The sequence below is a fragment of the Jaculus jaculus genome, chromosome 2 (assembly GCF_020740685.1).
Source record: "Jaculus jaculus isolate mJacJac1 chromosome 2, mJacJac1.mat.Y.cur, whole genome shotgun sequence".
NCBI lineage: Eukaryota > Metazoa > Chordata > Mammalia > Rodentia > Dipodidae > Jaculus > Jaculus jaculus.
The window spans coordinates 91,351,899-91,371,281 of NC_059103.1; positions in this window are offsets into that span (position 1 = coordinate 91,351,899).

Here is a 19,383-nt window from a genome sequence, read left to right on the forward strand (position 1 = left end):
CCAGGGCTTCTAGCCACTGCAAACGAACTCTAGATGCTTGCATCCCCTTGTGAATCTGGATAATGTGGGTTTTGGAGAATTGAGCCTCGAACTGGGGACCTTTGGCTTCCCAGGCAAGTGCTTAACCTCTAAGACATCTCTCAAGCCCTAGCTCATTTCTTTTTAGTAGTGTATAGTGTGTGTGTGTGTGTGTGTGTGTGTGTGTGTGTGTGTGCACATGCATGTGTCCCATATTATCTGGTTTTCACCAGAGGATGTCTGGATTGCTTCTAAGTTTTGGCAGTTACAAGTATAGCTGTTATTATTAACATATATTAATTGTACAAAAGAATAAAAGTCATTATGAAAATTTCATGTGCATATATAATGCACTTTGATTATGCCTTCCTTTTGCCATTGTCCTTTCTATGTGCAAGGTTTTGTACCAATATAAACTTTTATACCCTTTTGGTAGACGTCAAGGAATGGGTTCCTAGATGATGTGGTGAGGCAAGGCTTTGAAAGAAAGCACCAATTGTCTTCCAGTGAGCTGAAAAATGTTGAATTCTCCTAGCCATGAATGATTGCTGCTGCTGTACATTCTGGCCAGCTTTCTGGAATTTATAAGAAATGCTGTTACATTGTCATTTTAATTTGCTTACTTACTATGTCTTCTTTGGTGAAATGTCAGTGAAGGATGACACAGGTTTTCCTGAGTTCCATGAGTTACTACAGGAAACGACTAATTCCAAGAAGAAGGCATGGAAACACCCACAAGTATAGGCGAGGGGAAGTGAGGGCAGCGGACATCCAAATTGGACTTCTTAAGTGGAGACAGAGTCTGACATAGAGACAGCCTTGTGGGTCTAGGCTTTTGACCTCTAGTGGTCTTTACTAACACTGGATTTGGTGTCAGAGTTCAAATGAGTCATTGGCCATCTAGCACATATCACAAAAGTCAGAGAAATAGAGAATTGTGGGGAAAATTACATATGATTAGTGTCCAAGAAAAAGCATATATTTGGTGTTGAGATACTACACACTTAAGAACTAGTAACTAGGGCTGGAGAGATGGCTTAGCGGTTAAGCGCTTGCCTGTGAAGCCTAAGGACACCGGTTCGAGGCTTGGTTCCCCAGGTCCCACGTTAGCCAGATGCACAAGGGGGTACACGCATCTGGAGTTTGTTTGCAGAGGCTGGAAGCCCTGGCGCACCCATTCTCTCTCTCTCCCTCTATCTGTCTTTCTCTCTGTGTCTGTCGCTCTCAAATAAATAAATAAATAAATAAAATAAAATTTTAAAAAAAAAGAACTAGTAACTATTATCTATGTATATGTAGATGGATGAACTAAATATGTGGTTGTATCACAAATTTTTATATAACATAGTAAACACACATAAGTAGACACAGTGGTGCATGTCTATAATACCAGCACTCTGAAGGCTAAGGTAGGAAAATCTTGAGTTTGAGAACAGCGTTGGTTATTATAACATAAAAAGCCATAAATAAATAAAATTATTATTTCTTAATGCATGAAAAATTTAGATAGCTGAACTATATGTTGTGTTTCCCTGTGAATATCAGTGTCTCTGTTTTATTTGGGTACTTGTCAAAAAGCAAAGATAATCTTAGGAGGACATTTTAATTTAGGGTATTTGGCCATGTAAAAACACATATGGATGGTTCTTGTATCACTTAGTGTTTGTGGTCTTCTCTACCTGGGTCATACTACAATGAACTGCTTGTGTAACCTACTGAATCACCTTCAAGAGGCAACTATGAAAATGAGAAGTAGCCTACCCAGCAGTTCAGGAACTTGAGACAAAGTCAAGTGAATCTTCATTAATGGTAGGGAACTGCATGTGTTAGCAAAAGGCTCAAGGACACCAAGACCAAGAGGAGAACCCAAAGAATGCAATAACACAAAGAAAAACAAGCATCCAGAGGCATTGAGGAAAGGGGAGCACATGATAAGATTTTCTGTAAGTAAAGGGACAGAGTATTGAATTGTCCGTACCTGTTGAATCATGGTTATACACTGATTTTCATTGCCATAACTATTATAAAAACAAACTCAGAAAATGATGAGCTTTACAAATCTAGGAGCATCATTAAAAGGGATTTTAGTGTAAACAAAATTTTTGGCCTTTAAATGGTACCAATGGTTGTGGAACTATGAATTTTAGTGGGAGGGCCAGATAGGGGAGAAGGCATAGATTTTAAGATATAATCTTTTAATCAAGTTATTTACATTTCAGATTGTCTTTCCAGCTTTCTAAACTTATAACATTAAGTAAAAAGTTAGATAAAGTCTGCGGTTTACCATATAGTACACCCATTGTAAACACTACAGTGAAATTACAAGGCTCAAGAGAGAGACTGGAGGAATTCCCATTAAGATCAGGAACAAGACAGGGTTGTCCACTCTCACCTCTGCTTTTCAATATAGTACTGGAAGTCCTAGCTCAAGCAATGAGACAGGAGAAGGAAATAAAAGGGATACAATTTGGAAAGGAAGAAGTTAAGCTAGCTCTATTCGCTGATGACATGATTGTATATGTAAGAAACCCGAGAGACTCTATCCCAAAACTCCTGAAGGTGATTAACTCCAATAGAAAAATAGCAGGATGCAAAATCAATGCCCAAAAATCAGTAGCCTTTCTATATGCAAATGACAAAGATATAAGGGACATAGTCCCATTTTCAATAGAAACAACAAACAACAAAAACCTTATAATAACGTTAACCAACGAAGTGAAGGATCTATACAATAAAAACATCTGGAGGCATCACCATACCTGATCTAAAGCTATATTACAAAGCTATAGTAATAAAAACAGTATGGTACTGGCATAAAAAACAGAAGTATAGACCAATGGAATAGACTTGAGGACCTGGACTTTGGGTCAAGCAACTATAGCTACTTGATATTTGAAAAAGGCCCTAACAATATAGGCTGAAAAAAGACAGCATCTTCAACAAATGGTGCTGGAAAAACTGGATAACCATATGCAGGAAACTGAACCTTGATCCACACATTTTGCCATGCACTACACTCAAGTCCAAATGGATCAAAGACCTCAATATAAGACCAGAAACTTGACTACTACTGCAAGAAAATTTAGGAAGTACTTTCCATGATATAGGAATGGAAAAAGACTTTCTGAACAAAACACCAGTAGCTCATGATCTTAAACAGTCACTCAACTAATGGGATCACATGAAGCTGAAGAGTTTCTTTACAGACATGCATACAATAAGTAAAGCCAATAGATTACCCACAGAATGGGAGAAAATATTTGCGGGTTATCCAACTGATAGAGGCCTAATCTCTAGAGTCTACAAAGAACTCAAAATCTAAACAGTAAGAAGTCAAACACCCCACTCACAAAATGGGGCAAAGAGCTGAACAGGCAGTTCACAGAGGAAGAAGTACAAATGGCAAACACACACTTAAGAAAATGTTCATCATACCTAATCATCAGAGAAATGCAAATTAAAACAACTATGAGATTCCACTTTCCCCCAATAAAGATAGCAAACATCAAAAAATCAAATGAAAATAAATGCTGGTGAGGATGTGGAGAAGTAGGGACACTCATGCACTGTTGGTGGGAATGTAGGATGGTACAACCACTATGGAAAGCAATATGGAGACTCCTGAGAAAGCTGACTATAGAGATACCAACAGACACAGTTATTCCCTTACTGGCATCTACCCTAAAACCTTCAAACCACGGGCCAGAGAGATTTGCTCAACCATGTTTGTAGTGGCTCAATTCATAGTAGCTAAAAGTTGAAATGAACCCAGATGTTCATCACTAGAAAAATGGATAACTAAGATGTGGTAAATCTACACTATGGAATTCTATACTGCAGTAAGAAAATATGACAGAAAGAAATTTGAGGAAAAATGGTTGGACCTGGAACAGATCATTCTCAGTGAACTTACCCAATCACAGAAAAAAAATTGTCACATAGTCTCACTCATCTACAGCAACTAACTTGAATCTACCCAAGATACCTTACATACCCAGCAAGCATCTCCTGGACTAGATACTAGGATGGATGGGGAGGGAGGAGAGGGCAACGGAGGAGTGGGAAACACAAATATAGACTCAAATGGCAATGGTACCATAAAATTCTACTTCCTAAAAGGCAGACCAAATGGCTGAACCTTCACCAGGCCCTTAGAGGAAACACCTGAACCACAAGACACTGGAAAGGGTATGATGAAGACTAACCTTAATCTTCTATATCTTTCTTCCCTCCCTCCTTCCCTCCCCCCTCTTTCTCTCTGTCTCTCTCTTCTTTCTAATTCTTGTATATTAGTTATCATTTTCCTCCTTCTTTTAGTGGGCACTGACCTACAACTCCCAGTACCAGCATGTGGCCATCATCCACAATGAGCTTTTGATCAGAGAGACCTACAAGGTTTCCTAAAAGAAAGACAGATTCCTGTCCGAGTACTTGATGACCCACCAAAGGTTAGTGGTAAGACCCTACTGCTGAAGACACCTTATGTGGTTGACATGTAAAATAGAATGGCTTGGCTGGAAGTTGGAAAAGAGTCAGTCCCCAGTCAGCGCATCTAGTGCCAGAAGGTGCCACATGGGCGACTGGGGGAAAATGACCAGTATCTGTCCAAGCAACTCATGGTCTAACCTACTTAGCAGCAAATAACCTGTTGTGATGCCCACACAAGTGCAATAGTGGCACATAGCCATTGTGGGGAACCAACTGCTCTTGATTTGGCTAACTGTTCCCCTCAGTAGTATAGGACCCATAGCTGCAGCTAGGAAACAAGTCAGAACCATATCCAAACATAAGCCCACTCTCCCTTGTCAAGCTACTATCAATCACGGGCTATAAGAGGGACTACACCTATTAAATTCTTTATAAAATAAGTAAAAGTTATCTTATTTGTCTTGGTGCTAACTTACTGTCTGTTGGAGAATCTGCTTCTCTTTTTCAGATATGTGTAGATGCTAAGGAGAGAGCCACCCCATCATACCTCAAAAGGGCCCCGGCTTTAACTAAGAAAAACTAGCCAGACAAGCAAGGGTGCTGTTTTCCTGATGAACCAGTACCAGCACAAGGGGGGAAGGAGATCAACATAGAGAAAAATCAATTCCTACCAAATCAGAGCCCCAGAGGCCCCAACACCTCATCACTGAAGCACACCAAAAAAGAACCCAACATGGCTCAGGGAAATTTTTCAGAAGAGGGCCCAGAAAGAATGTCAGAGCCACGTGTTGGGTCATGATATACAGAGACATTCATCTTACCCATAACTGTGGGCTAACTCCACAATCCATGACTCATATACCTCAACAAGGAGGGGCCATGTGGAGGCAGTAGGTCACGGATGAACCTAATAATGGTACCAAACTGACTGTATTTGCTGAATACAAAAGTAATTAATGATAATAATAAAAATGAAATCCTGCTGCTGACTGTGGGACCTCAAGAACAATTTGAATAAGTTGTTTCACATCTGAATTCACTTGTAGCTTTAACCACCTTTCTGACTTTAAATTTCACATCATGTAACATACACATGAACTCAATTAACTTCAATATTATTAGTCTTTTTCATTCAAAAGCTTCTTATAAAGCTGGGCGTGGTGGCACACGCATTCAATCCTACCACTTGGGAGGCAGAGGTAGGAGGATCACCATAAATTAGAGGCCACCCTGGGGCTACATAGTGAATTCCAGGTCAGTCTGGGCTAGAGTGAGACCCTACCTTGAATACTCAAAAAAAAAAAAAAAAAAAAAAGCATCTTATAGCTCACAAAGTGACTTGCTGTCCTCACTTTTCATTTGATTACTTTGGAATTCTACTGAATACAACAGAGAAAAGGAAGGAAAATAAAGAGAACTTAGAATATATTTTTTCACAAAGTGATTAAATCAATAATCAAAAAACAACCAAAGTTCCATAATTGTCTTTAAATTAAGATCATACTAAATTCTAAAAGGTTCATTTCAAATGATGAAATGAGATGTATCAAAGCTTTTTTTTTTTATGGAGGACAGCTAAGGCATTGTGTAGCATAAATTCATAGCATTGCATCCGGATGAGTGTTTTTACATTTCCTTTTCAATAGGCTAGAAAAACCTATAACACATATGACTGAAGAAAATATGAAAAATAAATGATAATGAACTAAAGTAATGGAGAAATTTGACAAAGGAAATGGTCAGGATTTAGTCCTTTGGAAAGGTCCAACATATAAAAGAACTCCTTTAAATGGTGGCAAAAGACACACACTGTCAATATCAATAATCTAGACATCAAAGACACCATAATCAACATTCTCAACACATTCACATTAATAAGTGACAATTTTGAAAAAAAAAGTGGATAAATTCGACTAAAAGAAAACCAGAGCTGACAGAAAAGACAAAAAACAAAGGTTTAGTCAATTATCTCTACAGATCATGTCAAGTTACTCTATTTGTTATTGACTAGATTTATTAGATGACTTTTTTACTGTCTTGCTCATTCTTCCTTGGAGGAAGCTTCTCATGCAAAAATTGTCACAATGTCTTCCTTCATTAGATTACATTGCATTCTGATTTAGATTCTCTCTCTGCTCCAAATCTTGCCTCTGTATGTACAACCTTATTAATCTTGGCAAAGCACAGTTTTAACATTGGTTAACCCGTGGCTCCTAAATAATTTTTAGGTTTCTTATAAAGCCTTCTTTATTGACTTAAGCCATTTTCCTAAGCACAGTGGTTCTGAATGTGGTCCTGGAATCACAGCATTGATTCACCTTGTAATTTGCTAATGCAACTGCTTATTGCCATCCCAGATTTCATTGAATCTTTCTGAGAGAGATATATTAATAAGGTCTTTATCTGATTACAGGTGTGCTATAATTTCAAAACCATTTCCCTAGACATGAAATATCCCTTTTGAGCTTTCTCTAAATGACCTAGGTAGGAATTGTTTCTTTTCTGATGCTTACATGTATTTGCTAGTTGTGACATTAGTTGCCACTGATGTGAATGAGCTCATATGCTTTCTGACACACATGCTTTCATGTGTATGCTGCACCTCTTTAGACATTGGAACTCAATGAGACAAGGAAAAATTGACTCTGGTGCAATCACTGGCATATGACATGCTCTGAATTCATGAAATTTACCTGACTACTCGGTTGTATTTGTCTTTCATTGTCACTGTATTACACTATCTACCATCTTTAAACAACATAAATTTATCTCTCTGTTTTCATATAACTTCAAATTCCTGGAAGGTTAGTTCAGTGTGTCACAGGCAAATCAGATTTTGTCCTAGGCTATACTCCTTCCTGGGAGCTCTAGGAGAGAATCTGCTTCCAAACTCTTTCAGATTGTTTTCCAGATTCAGGGTGCCATGCTGTAGAACTACTGGCTCTGTTTCTTTGTGGCTATCAGCTGGCTTACTTTCTTCTTTACAGCCCACCTTCTTTTCCACATTTAAAAAAAAAATTGTAACAGTGAGGTTCCAGTTCTCTACCATGTTTAGAATCTCTGACTTTCTCCTTGACAATTCTCTGGCTATACAAAAAGACATTTCTCTGTTTTTAATTGTTCATGGACCCACCAGGATTATCCTGGATACTTTCCTTAGCTTAAAGATTGTAATTTTATTTTATTTATTTTTTTTGTTCATTTTTTGTTTATTTATTTGAGAGCGACAGACACAGAGAGAAAGACAGATAGAGGGAGAGAGAGAATGGGCTCGCCAGGGCTTCCAGCCACTGCAAACCAACTCCAGACGCATGCACCCCCTTGTGCATCTGGCTAACGTGGGACCTGGGGAACCGAGCCTCGAACCAGGGTCCTTAGGCTTCACAGGCAAGCTCTTAACTGCTAAGCCATCTCTCCAGCCCAGAAGATTGTAATTTTAATTACATTTCCAAACTCCCCTTTAACATGCACATTGTCATATTTTCTGATTCCAGGATTAGAGCATTACATCTTTGAGAGTCCACATTCTGCCACAACATTAGATGACTGAGTTGATGGAATGCACAAAAAGATTCCATTGAAAATGATAAATTCTGTATTGCATTTGTAACTCAAGGATGGTACAAAATCAAGACATAAAGAAAATGACAGAGCAATAAATTTTATTAGTGACCGGAATATTGATCTACATAGGCAAAATGAGTGATATAGGTGAAAGAAAATAGAAACAAATTTAAAAGCCTTTCACCATTTCCATAGTGGAAAAAACAAGCCTTAGATCATATTCATAATAAGAGGCATAGGACACACCCATGGATATCAGTTTCTACCATCCAGGATAGCCTTCCAGCACTAGTGAAACTTTCTGGATGATGGGATTTTTGTTTCAAAACCCAGCTAGGACCTCCCCCTGGGACTTGTTGAGTAATCATTTCATATATAAAAATTAATTTATATTTTATTTATTTATATATATTTCATATATATATATGAAATGATTGCTCAACATATATGTGTATATATATACATATATGTATATATACATATATGTATACATACATGTATATACACATATATAAATATCTAACCACGTACATCTATTTAACTATGGGCATGTGGTGTGTGGAATACTAATTCATATGAATTAGAAAACCAATGATTTGTATGCCAATTATGATGCAATAGTCATGCTTTGAAAAGCTTAGGAATCTCTAAAACAAACCCAAGGTATTGTTATCATCAATAACTACAGTTATGCTTTGTGAATTTTGATGTAAGCACTGTCATTTAATTTGTGCATATAAACAAGAAGGGATAACATGTGTTATTGGTTATCTGCTTAATAGGGCTTAATTATTTGTTATGGGACTTTATGGTATATTCAATAAAATTAATGAGATTCTGATTATTTGTGCCTGTCACTCTTGAGCTAGAAACTCTCTTTGATAAAAAGTAAAGCAAGATTGTCAGTTTCCTTATGAGAATTATAGGGTTTGAGGATTAGCCAACTGAGAATTGGTGGGTCCTCTTCTAATTAATGTCTTCCCATCGATGTTTGCCCTAATCTCCCCTTTTATTACATTTATTACTGTGCTTCAGTGGGATGTCTATGTGGCAGGGAAGCTCTATTAAATAAGGTTACTGTTCGTTAGTGAAGTAACAATAAAGATCCTAATTCTGTATTTGCTACTTTGTTAATTCATTTTCATTTAAAGAGCCAAGTTGAGGCAAGTACGTTTTTAACATAGAAGCAATAATTGGACAGGAAACTCAGAGATCTATTGCCAATCTGAGTTTTATAACCATGGAAAGGTCATTGAATGTCTTTAATCCTAGTTTTTTTTAAGCCCCCAAATATACAGGATTTGGACCAGATTTCTGAATTCATTTTATCCCCAAACCAAACAAATTCAAAGTTTCAAAATCCCACTTGCATTTTCAGTACTCTTTCTAAAGTACTTTTCTGACTTCTGTTATTTTGATGAAATAAATGCTCTGCGGGTTATTAAAATATTCATAGATTTCACAAACGCTACTTCATTAACTGTTGAACACTATACCACATTTAGTTGGAATTTCAAGGCATTCAAAATTTAGATCTAATATTTTACCTTCATTTTCCTTTGTTTGCTACAAAATCATTCTCCTTCAATCCCAATGTGTGTCAGTTTGTTTGCTATAATTGAATATTATCTTGGGCTTTCTTCATGTTATGTTACCTGCCCGATATCTTAACTTTCTTTACCTCTTCCCTTTTCCCTGCAGTACACAAATTTACTACCTCATCTACTGGAATTCTAATTCATGCCTCAAACTCCACTGTAAAGTTCTTGCCTTTCCACTGTTTTTTATAATTGCCCCTACTATAAGTAACACTTTGTCTCTTAAAAATCCTTGAGGCCTTACTGATATTTATAATTCAACAATATCCCATGTAACATACATTAAATATTTTTATTATTTTCAGGCAAAGAGAGATAGATAGAAGAGAGACAAACATAGATAATTGGTATACAAGGGCCCACAGACATACAAACTCCAGATATTCTACTTGTGCATCTGGCTTTACATGGGTACTGGGGAATGTAACCCTGGTTCTTAGGCTTTGTAAGCAAGTGCCTTAATCACCGAATCATCTCTCAAGCTCCCACATTACATATATTTAATGTGCATGGTACTTTTTGAGGCAAAATAGTCACCCTCTTACAGTCTTATGGGTGAGTGAAAGCTTCATGAAATTTTACAATTATAATAAGAGCACAAAAGAAAAATTCACACTTCACTTTTTTTTTTTGAGGCAAGCCCACAAGAGTGGCCTTTTATTTTTAATGAGAGAGAGAATTGGCATGATTGTAATGGAACTTTAGATGTGTGTACCACCTTGTGCTCATGTGCAAATTTGTATGCGTGTGTCACTTTGAGCATCTGGCTTATGTGGGACCTGAAGAGTCAAACATGGGTCCTTAGGCCTTGCAGGCAAGTACCTTAACCACTAAGACATCTCTCCAGCCACCACTTCACTTTCAATCAGCCCCAATACTAAACTGTGAAAATATAAAGCTTTTATAAATCTTTGATTATGTTAATTTATTTCTACATAAATATTTTAGAACAAGTATTTGAGCCCTCAGGTTTCAGTTTATAAATTAAATTGGTCTCCAAGATTACCATAGACCAAAAATTAATTAGACATTTTTCTCTACTTTCTGTTATTTTCAAAACTGAATAGAAAGAGAGTTCAATTAGGCTAAGCACTTGAATAAACATCTTACAGTTCATTTTGGATCTAAGAGATTTGGGGGATGATTTCTTATGGATAGACGTTACCTTAACTTGATATTTTATGGGTATTTTATATTCAGATTTCACAAAATTTAATTTGAAAGAGGAGGATTTTTATTATGTTAAAAAATAGGGCTGGAGAGATTGCTTAGTGGTTAAATGCTTGTCTGTGAAGCCTAAGGACCCCAGTTCAAGGCTCGATTGCCTGGGACCCACATAAGCCAAAAGCACAAGTGGTGCATGCATCTGGAGTTTGTTTGCAGTGGCTGGAGGCCCTGGTGCACCTACTCTCTCTCTCTCTCTCTCTATCTGCCTCTTTCTCTCTCTGTCTGTCATTCTCAAATAAATAAATAAAAATAAAATAAATTAAAAAATATTTTAAATCTGATATTACAGTAAAAACACCCTGAACGTGGTAAAGATAGTTAAAATGGTGAAGAGGCTACAATAGCCTCAAGAAAGCCAAAATAATGGCATGGAACCTGCTTGCAGTTTATAAGTACGTGGCTACATTCACCCCAGATGGCTGTTTACCATTGAAAGGTTCATAGATTTAAATTATGTGGTTTCCTTTGATGGTGGTTGTCTTGACTTCTTGTTTAATTTTGACAGAGTCATTATGTGATAGCTTTGAAATGGTTTAGATCTACTACAAATCTTTTTATCAACAGTAGCAAGTGAAAAAATATATAAAGCCATAGTCACAGCATTTAGAGTCATTGGAGTTGTAAAGAGGAAAAGGAACAATTATGTTCAGCCAGACAGGGAAAATAGATGTGGGAAATAAACTAAAGAAAAGAGAGGCAAATAAAAGTCAACAAGAAGGCAAGTAGCTCTTAGTCAAATAAATTGCTATTTTTTTTCTCTGTAACATGCCCTTAGGGGACATATCTGATTAATAATAAAGATGAAATAATTTATACTTTTCATCCCTAATAACTTATAGAATGTTAAAATTATGATATAAATTTCACTGCCAGCTCCTTGATGTAATATTAACATTAAACAAAACATTTAAAAATTTTAAGTAAATTTATAGAAAGTATAGAAAATGACATAAATTTTGAATAAGTACTATTTTCATTTCAGTTTAAGTTTTTCTTTTTAATGGATGTATAATATAAGTATTCGATATATTAACAGAAATCTTCTGTCATCACTTCTTAGTAATTTTTCCTCACAGGAAATGTAACTTACAATATTTAAATGCCATGTTGTACTTCTAGGTGTTATTCATTTGTGATGATATATGAGTGTGGGAAAAATTAAGAAGGGAGCAAATGCCAAATGAGGAGATGTACAGGGAGGAGAAAAAGGAGAGAAGAGAGAAAAAATGAAATGAAAAGCTCAAATCACAAGGAGACATCAGATGGACAGTCACATATCTGCCATCTCAACGAAACCTGCAGACAAGGTAGAACCAGTGTCTTTGGCCCAGTTTTTCATTTTCTTTTAAAATTCAAATTCAGGTAACTTTAGAGAAACATGATGGAAAACTTCTCTGTATTATATCTCTGAGATATTTGTAAGAGTTTTTTTTTAACTTATTTGGAGTATTTGGATGCATATTACTATTTACCCAAGCAATATAAAACTTTCACTGATGGACATGATAATTATGGGTAACTTTGCAATTATCCATACCTGAGGGAGAATGCAGCAATACTGATTTGTTTCAATTATCCTTAGTTCATTACGAAGCCTCATTAAAAACCATTAATAAGGGAAAGTAATATTTAAGATATAAAATCTTTCTCCATGTGCAATTACCTAGTCCACCTATTGCAGTCTTGTGTTGAAATGCAAAACTGTATACATGAAGATTCCAGGCTTCCATATCAAACCTAATCAAATAATATTTTCTTGTGAAAATAGTCATGAAACTACTTGTTTTGTAATTTTGTCCCCCTACTTCCTGATTCTGTAATGGCCAAATTTATAAAGACTATGTTATTTTTTTATGAGGGAGAATTGGCATGCCAGGGCTTCTAGCCACTGCAATCGCATTACAGACGCATGTGCCACTTTGTGTGCAGCTGGCTAATGTGGGATCTGGGGAGTTGAACATGGGTCCTTAGGCTTCTCAGGCAAGCACCTTAACTGCTAAGCCATCTCTCCAGGTCAATAATGTGTCATTTATCACCAACCATGGCTCAGGGAATTTTGCAAAAACGGGAGTGGAAAAAAAAAAAAAGCCTGTAGAAAGACTGTAAGAGCTGCAGGTTGGCACAGCACACTCAGAGGCACTGGCCCCCTCCACAGTGCCTAACTGCTGCTCTCACAATGAATAACCCGCAGTCCCATGGGGAATACTAACAACCCCACTCAGGAAAACCCTCAGTGGAATGGGCACAGGGAGTAGGGAAATAATGGTACAAACTCATGATGTGTCCATACAGAGTATATTCCTAATAATAATAAAAAATACTTATTACACATTTTGAAACCTAAATCACATTGTTGCAATCAGGAAACTGTTGCAAAGTGAATAACAGATTTATTAGGAGCTATTTTCACAAAGATTCCATCTAATAATGTTGGTGTACGCTCTGTAATTTATTTGATTAATAATATTTGATCTGAACCCAAATAATGACTTCCCACATCTATGACAGAACTAATGAACTGTGGAAGAAGAACCATTCAGATGGTCACCAATAACCACTGCTTAGTTAATCCTTTAAATAAACTGGAGCTCACAATGTGTCCCTTTGAAGTCATAAATAATGTATATTTTTCTTTTGACTTTTAATAAGCCAGTAGGGTTCATCTCCCAGTCTCCAAACACATATATTTTATTATGGGCCTCTGCAGTTTACTTTAATTAGTGTGTCTGAGTGCTCTGGGAGACTTAGTCCTACTGAAAACAAACAGAGTCTTACCATCTATAAAACATTAGCTCCCTTTGGTTTATCCTGACACAGCGGGGGAGGCTCAGTGAGAAACACATGGTGTAAGTAAACACTCATAATTGCATTAGCATTCTCTGGTGGGTTGGTAATTCAAGCTCTGTTCCATGAGATTGTAAGAGCAGTTAGAACAGGTTTACCCATATTGTGGTCTGCTGGGGATGTCATCGAATTCCATGTGAACAGAACTTTAAGTGACAAATCTACTAGAAGCAGAAGATGAGGGAGGAGGTTTGTTGCTAAGTAGAAGCTTGTCATCAGCAGTATGATTTTGCTTTATTTGCAGTACATCTGTGATATCTTTTGCTTCTATTAACCATTTGTTCCCATGTCCTTTAATATTAAAAATTGGTTTTAGTAGGTTCACCAGATATGGTCACTCAATTGACTATGATGGTTTAACATTATACAAGTTAGGTGGTTGTTAACATTTTCACTTTCTAATGTTTTTGATATCATTATGCTCAAACATACTTGTCAATAAAATAACCATGGTTATTGCTGATGGAATTATATATCATTTAAATAATAATTAATAGTTAAATTCCTAGTTTTTAGTAATGGACAATGCTAGCAAAGAATGTTACTCTTGTGCTTTTGAATTTAGTTGTCTAGCAATTGCTTAGAATTCCTGACCAATAAATGTGGAAAGATAATGGAAGAGTGAAATATTCCCAATTTGGAGGCATGGAATTTCCTTGGATAAGAAATGGACCCACATTAGTAGGTACAAATGGTTTGTTATTTGAATGATTTGACCAGTGGAAAATTGCTGACCTTGTCTACTTTTATATAACTTTCAATATGTTGTGTTTCATGTCTTTTGGATTTACCTTCTGTTTTTAGTTTATTTTTGTAAGTCATAATTGTCAAAATAGATAAACTTCTTTTCGCTGCTAGAGTGTTTCTTAGGCATTTTAATGAAAAGAAGTCACACTGAAATTTTATTTATTTATTAAATATTTTTCTTCATTTTTATTTATTTATTTGAGAGCCACAGTCAGATGCAGAGAGAAAGAGGCAGATAGATAGATAGAGAATGGACGTGCAGGGCCTCTAGCCAGTGAAAAAGAACTCCAGACACATGTGCCACCTTGTGCATCTGGCTTACATGGGTCCTGGGGAATCAATCGAGCCTTGAACTGTGGTCCTTACTTAGGCTTCACAGGTAAGCGCTTAACCTCTAAGCCATCTCTCCAGCCCCCTTATTTATTTATTTATGAGAGACAGAGAGAAAGAGAGAGAGAGTGGGAGAATTAATGGGTGCTTCAGGGCTTCTAGAAACTGCAAACAACTCCAAACACATTTACTGCCATGTGCATCTGGCTTATGCGGGTTCTAGGGAGTAGAACCTTGGTCCTTCGGCTCACTGAGCCATGTTGCCAGCCCTCACGCTGAAATTGTGATTAAAATTATTAGCTATGTAGTGTCATATAAATGGAGGCTATGGTAGCACGTCCCTTAAAATATAGTCAGGAGATACAATTTGACATTTTCTTATGGAAATGTAAAGTAGTTTAAAGAAACAAGTGAAGTGAATTTTACTAATGTATACTAAGACAGTATTCAATGTCCTACTTCTATGAATAGTTGAAATGTTATTAAAATGTATTTTATGACTTTTGTACTACTTCTTTGAAATCCAATGTGTATTTTGTATTTAAAGTGCACCTTACTATATACTAACTGCCTTTTAGGTATTCATTGTCCATACTTGGCCAGTGACCACCACATTGGAAAGCAGGATTACACTTTTTCATGCAGATGCTATAACTGGATTATTAAAAATAGCTATCATGGCCGGGCGTGGTGGCACATGCCTTTAATCCCAGCATATGGGAGGCAGAGGTAGGGGGATCGCTGTGAGTTTGAGGCCACCCTGAGACTCCATAGTGAATTCCAGGTCAGCCTGGGCTAGAGTGAGGCCTTACCTCAAAAACACAAAACAAAACAAAACAAAAAAGCTATCATGAAAAATTTTAGTAGTTTATAAAATGTATATTCCCTGTTTTATACTTCTTTAAACATTATCCTATGACTGAAATCTCATATTAATATATAAACTCTATTTTTCCCATTTTATTGTCTTTTGGCCTATATTAAAATCATACCATGTTTCTTTCTCACTATTTTTTATAGTTTGAAAATTTCCTGGATGTTAGGCATAATTAAGAATGTAATTTTTCACATTGATGCTGCTAATGGCAAACTGTGAAATTCTTTTCATGGGCTTACTTTTTAATAAGCAATTGATAGAAAAGAATTATGTCAGAATGGTTATCAAGTACAAAAGAGACTAATTATGTTTTCCAGATTATACCACTCTGTCCATTATTTCTGTTGGAAGGATCTGTAGTTTAGGGACTTGTGTTGCTTGCTGGAGAAAAGTTGTGGAAGGAAAACTGATGAGCTTAGGAGTGTTAGCTAAGTACATGGTAGCAGAATACTGTAAGCTATTTTTCCACCTCATGTCTCGACTTTTAGAAGTTCATTTACTTTCCATATAGGACATTTTAAAATTTTGTTCCACACTGCTGGTTCAGTAGTTTCTATGTATACATATTATGTAAGAAAGATTTCTTCAAAGTACCATGTTATATTGAGGGGGAAAAAATTCTAAGAGTTTGAACTACTGATAATTAACAAATAGGGAAATAAAACTAAATCTTACAAGTTTCTGATGTATAACCTATTTTTATGTAGAAAGATATTCCTATCTGGCTGTGGTTATTACTTGTATATAAGCTGAGTTTACAAAGTATAAATATATATATATTTTTCAGGTATTTATATTGCTAGTGCAAAAGAATCATATAATGTTTCTCTTCTGATAATTTATTTTAAAAGTAAACCTGTCAGAAAATGTTTTTTAAAATGTTAATAAAATATAGGATGAGTCAAAGTAATGCTTTGTTTAATTTGCTGAGCTAACGTTTAGTCAAAATGGATATTTTCATTTATTAGGCATTTTTTCCTGGCCACAATTATCTAAGGTTATAATTAATGTCACATTTAAAAAAATTCTGATCTTGTTTTATTCTTTTAATCTGCTTAAATAATATAAATGTAATTCTATGCTTAAAACTTTGTGTATGACTAAAGCATATGTGATGTAAATATACATTACATAAGTTATATAGATTATGAAGAAGTAAATACATGTGTCATTTATAAAGTGAAAATATGACTTATATATAATTTGTAACACAGATAAGATATATTATGTATATTCCTCATGTCAGTAATGCATTTTTGAAGATCTTCTACAATTCATTTACGTGAGGTTAAATATTTAGATATTTTATTTTATTATCCATATTTTTAAATATTTTATTTTAATTAATTTATTTGACAGAGGAAGCAGGAGAAAGAGTGAGAGAGAGAGAATATGGGCGTGCCAGGTCCTCTAGCCACTGTAGATGAACTCCAGATGCATGTGCCCTCTTGTACATCTGGCTAACATGGTACCTGGGGAATCGAACCTGGGTCCTTTGGCTTTGCAGGCAAATGCCTTAACCTCTAAGCCATCCCTCCAGCATGATATTATCTATCTTTAATTAAGATACTCTGTATTTTCACATTGACTCCTTAAAATTTCTTTTTTTTTCTTTTTTTTTGCTTTTTTGAGGTAGGGTCACACTCTAGCCCAGGCTGACCTGGAATTCACTATGGTGTCTCAGGGTGGCCTTGAACTCACAGCATTCCTCCTACCTCTGCCTCCCAAGTGCTGGGATTAAAGGCGTGTGCCACCACGCCCGGCTTAAAATTTCTTTTGAATTACCATAGGAAAAACATACACTAATGCAGTCTGATATGACTCAGTTTCTTAGAGTCAGAAACTTGATAATATAAATAATGTGACTGAGTAAGGTGGTTATTAAACACTAAACTATTATGATAACTCCTATTATAAGATTATTTAAATGGAAATTATTGCATTCCAGCATATGTTATGATTTCAAAAAGTAGTAATTTAAGTTTTCAAAGAAAGACTGTGTTTTTCTCCAATTGTTATCACCTTAATTTCATGTTAGGATTACTTAAATCTCATAAAGGAAATCCTCATCTGTCAAAGCTGTCAAGATTTGCAATTGATCACTTAGTGAATGCTATTGACTAATTCTTTGAATGAGTTCTGAACACTTGTGCTCAGTGATCATCATTAGGACTGGAAGCCAGATTTGCTTTGAAATTGCTCAGTGTTTGCCTCCTGCCAAAGCTGAGTTGCCCCATAATCACATCCACCGGCTTAAGCAAGGTGCCTGACAGACTGAATGGCTGATAAAGAATCAAAAATATGCTTTAATCCAGTGTTCATTTTCATATCACAAAAGGTGCTATGGAATGATTGCCGTTCACTGAAGAAAAAGGCAAGCACAATTAAAAGCCAGCCTTCTAATCCCCACTGCCTGGGTTTGGAAGCAGAGCCAAAAGAAACAGTGTTTTAACAGGTACATATGCCCTTAGGGGGAGGCACACCCCGACCACCTAGTTGGTGAGATGAAAAGATAATAGGATTCAGGTATATCAGTGGCCAACAAATTGTATCCCCAACTGCTTTGGCTGACAAGAGACCATAGAACTAGTGGGTGGCCATCAAAAACTGTATTTTTGACAATGGCTAGGTAAGTGTTACAGCCAATCAAATGTCTCTTCCTAGCCTGCATTTCTGTCTTAGAAGTTAAGACATCCATGTCAATGTTTGAGAAAAATCTTAGAGCCAGTGCCCGAAGTTTGTGTGGAGGACCATCTCCAAATGATTGAAGGGCAGCCTGAGATGTTAACCACTAATTAGCCTAATTGACACCAAATGGAAAGGGATGACTCTGCTGTGGCAGAAACCCTGCCTGATGGCGGTGCTGTGTCTCTACTATTTGAATGAGAAATGGTCATTCATTGCATCCTGTGGAGAAAGGAACTGCTGCATTATATTAATATTGGGGAAGTGGAGGATTAAAGTTCGTATTAATCTGTCTATTTGGGCTACCCTGCCCACACTCTTGTCATCAGGAATTCTGACACAAGTTGGGAAACGTGATTTAAGCTCTACGCTGGGGATTTGGCCAGACACGTTGAGTTGCAAGCCATAGCATTTTCTGAGCATCCTAATACTGTGAAAATAAACCCAAAGCTGAGGACCAATACCAAGAAGAAACTCAATAATGGGTCCTGAGCATTTGCTGCTGAAGAATGGGAGCTTTTTGTTTTATATTTTATTTGGAACAAAACAGGAGTTTTAATGACTAGAATTATATTTTCTCCTCATGGAATTGATTTTCAGTTGCTGGCTAGAACAGTTATTCAGTGAAGTGTCTTCTAGAACAAGGAAGGAGTCTTAAAAGTATTGTGAGTTACAGTATGATAGCTGTAAGTTAGCTCAAACATTGAACAAGTAAGTTTGCTGTAGATGGATTTATCTTCTTACATAGGAAGATGCATTTCTGGAAACAATAGGAAAGAAGAAATCAAAATATATCTCCTACTGTGTATAGGAGGGATATAGTTTTCTCATTCCCTATAATTTTGGGGTTTCTTTAGTTCTTAATAAAGAGTGCATCTTTCCTATGTAGGTGCATATCTAGAGGATTGGAAAGATCTCTTTGGGTCACTTAGGTTTTTGACCCAAAAGAATAGTGAGTAATAACAAGTAAGCTGCCTTCTCTAGTATGTTGAAAACTTTTTAATTCCAAATGAAGTCACCCAACTTTCAAAATGCTTGGGAATAAGGCAGATCCAATTATGGTTT